This window comes from Coenobita brevimanus, chromosome 107 (assembly GCF_032717465.1).
Source record: "Coenobita brevimanus isolate Jiangsu-jjx chromosome 107, ASM3271746v2, whole genome shotgun sequence".
Taxonomy (NCBI): Eukaryota; Metazoa; Arthropoda; class Malacostraca; order Decapoda; family Coenobitidae; genus Coenobita; species Coenobita brevimanus.
The window spans coordinates 5,345,911-5,348,606 of NC_137060.1; the positions used below are offsets into that span (position 1 = coordinate 5,345,911).

Sequence of the window (2,696 nt, forward strand, 5' to 3'; positions counted from 1 at the left end):
GGCTATCGTCAACTCCGGAAGGTACTACCTTGAGAGTGAAATGCTGCTACAAGCTTTGTAGATGGTCAGACAATCATCATTCTTATGCAGGGAACATTTCAGCCGCAAGTACAGTCACTCAGTGATCTTTCCTCAATTACTATATACAGAGTTAAAGTCCAGGCTGCGACTCTCGAAGTGTTTCAAATCTCATTACACATCTTAACTTTTAAACCAACAGCTTAAGGCAACTGTTGGGAGGTAAATAGCTGGTTTTGGCACTTGTTTGAGCTTCCAGTCCATATAAAAATATCAGCTGTACCATGGTCAACTCAATACTGTACATACTGTACAGGGGTTCCTTAACAGGAAGCAAGGCATCATTTTTATGTTACGTTATGCTACTTATCATCCAATCTTTTTTTGCCCCATTAGTAATGTAAATGCCTGAGGCTTGACATTTTAGTCTAGACATTTAAGGTTAAGCCCCAGTCACATTGCAGGTACGACTTGTCGCAAACCTGAAAATCCCGAAACCAGTTCCCGACCACGGAGGTCTCCAAGCAGTCGTGCCACGGATCGGCTACCGGTGGTCGTCCAGTGGACATCCAAACGGCAACCATGGCCAGGTACACACAAGTCAAGACACCGACGGGTGGCTGGCCGGTCATCGGCAGGCCGTCAACAAACAGTGGCCGGTCCGCATCCTGTCGCAGTTTAGACCGCGACCACTAGACTGACACCAGCCGCGGACTGCCCGGCGGCTGGTCTCGGTCCAGCCCACCACCTGTCACTCGACCAATTGCCGACTGGAGTGTGGCCGGACTTCAACCACCACCCCTGACAGGAGGCTTGTGGATGGTGGCCACCGCAGTCCAGTCGTCGCCTTGACGGAGTGTGGACAGCCAACGCACAGAGCGGGCAGCAACCACATCTTAAATATCAGGTGTCGCAGTCCGTAAGCCAGCCAGACGCAGTCCAGCCACCCACTGGGTGGCTTCCGTGCCACGACATCGGTGGTCGAGGGGAGGTTTTTCGTGCAGCATGAAAAACCTCGCGACAATTTTTTGGTCACCATGGTGGCCTGCGGCTTGACTGAGACATATTAAGACCAGTCGTAAACCTCACCAAAACCACCCACGACTTGCAGGTTGCGGGTGGTTTGCGATAAGTCATACCTGCAGTGTGACTGGGGCCTTAGAGTAACCAATCACATGTCTGAATAGCATTATACTCAAATAAGCAATAAACTCTAACATCATTCATCCATCTGTCATCCAATTCTACATCATCCCATGAGAAGAACAGGAGCCCCGGGCTAGGCAAGTTGGTCCTGACATTTAAGATGAGGGTGACCAGCCTCACTCATCCCTGAGTGGCATTATGTGAGCAATAAACCCCAACCATCCCTTGGGTATAAACTACACAGGCTCAATCCGACTGGAGCGCCTTAATTACCCACTAAACCACCAGGTGCCATAATCTGGTTATGTGGTTACCACCCAGTGTAGTAAATGGCTTCCTGGTGTACAGGAAACCACTTGGCTTGTCACTCAGTGTAAAAACCCACAGACAGATGGAAGAGGAAAGAATGAAGGAAAGAAAGATAGAGGAGGGAATATAAAGTCACCTGTAGGCAGAAGAAAGAGGAAAGAATGAAGGAAAGAAAGACAGAAGAGGTAGGAAGGAAGAGAGGAATGGGCAGACACCCAAAGCAGCACTACACTGAGTGAGTGGATGGTGAGTGCCCCCACCTCCACATCACACCTGGCTGGTGTGCCCTAACCGCCTGCACATGATTATCTAATTTGGTATTATCTTCCCATCACCAGACAACTTCATTCAGCTTGGGAGAGACTTTTTGCACTGGAGGGGTCAAACAAAGCTCTAATTAACCTTTTCAGTACTTTTTATCTATATAAAATTGCCTGAAAGTTTTATTATGTAAGGAAGATGGAACCAAAGGCCAGAAGCCCACAATATTGTTCCCTCCAAGGAAAAAAAAAAAAAAGAAAAAAGAAAAAGAAAAGAAAACGAGACAAATTTAAGATCCATTCACATCAAGACGCCTGGACACATTCATTCATTGCCAGACGCCATGTATCCCAAACAGGGTGGCCAAGGGCTTCGAGTTAATTGTTTTACAGGGAGGGGCACTAATCCTCCACCAACCCCACTTGACACATAGGGATGCCAACAGCATCTGGAGTTCCCAGGCGGTCACCCATCCAAGTACTAACCAGACCCAACATTGCTTAACTTCGCTGATCGGATGGGAAGCGGTGTACTCAACGTGGTATGGCCGTTGCCTGGACACACTGCGTTTAAATGACGCGAAATCATAGGCATCAGGAAATACAGACAGAGGAAGACAGTTCCAGGGCTGACCTGTTGCATACATGAAGGACTGAGAGTAACAGTTAACTCTTGCATTAGAGTTAAACAGAAATGGGATGAGACCTTGGTGCCAGACGGGTGCTATGTGCCTGCAGTTGTGGTGGAGGGATGCAAGCAGACAGTTTCGAGAGAGAGAGAGAGAGAGATAGAGAGGGGGGGGGGGAGGCAAGTGTGGCAAAAAGACAGAGGTTGAAGGGAGCCAGCAAGAGGAGGAGAGTTAATAAGACAAAAAGCCTTTGACTCCACCTTGTTGAGAAGAGCTGTGTGTGGGAAGCCGCCCCACATGAAGGCTGTACTCTACATAGTGGCGAATAAAACCC

At 48.4% G+C, this 2,696-nt stretch overlaps 1 non-coding gene across 1 annotated transcript; it reads right to left on the bottom strand.

The window, feature by feature from the left end:
- Positions 1-2,170: 2,170 nt before the first annotated feature.
- On the bottom strand, positions 2,171-2,289 carry LOC145416814 (5S ribosomal RNA). Its single transcript, XR_013900339.1, has one exon. It is a non-coding gene; the product is annotated as a 5S ribosomal RNA (ribosomal RNA).
- Positions 2,290-2,696: the final 407 nt, after the last annotated feature.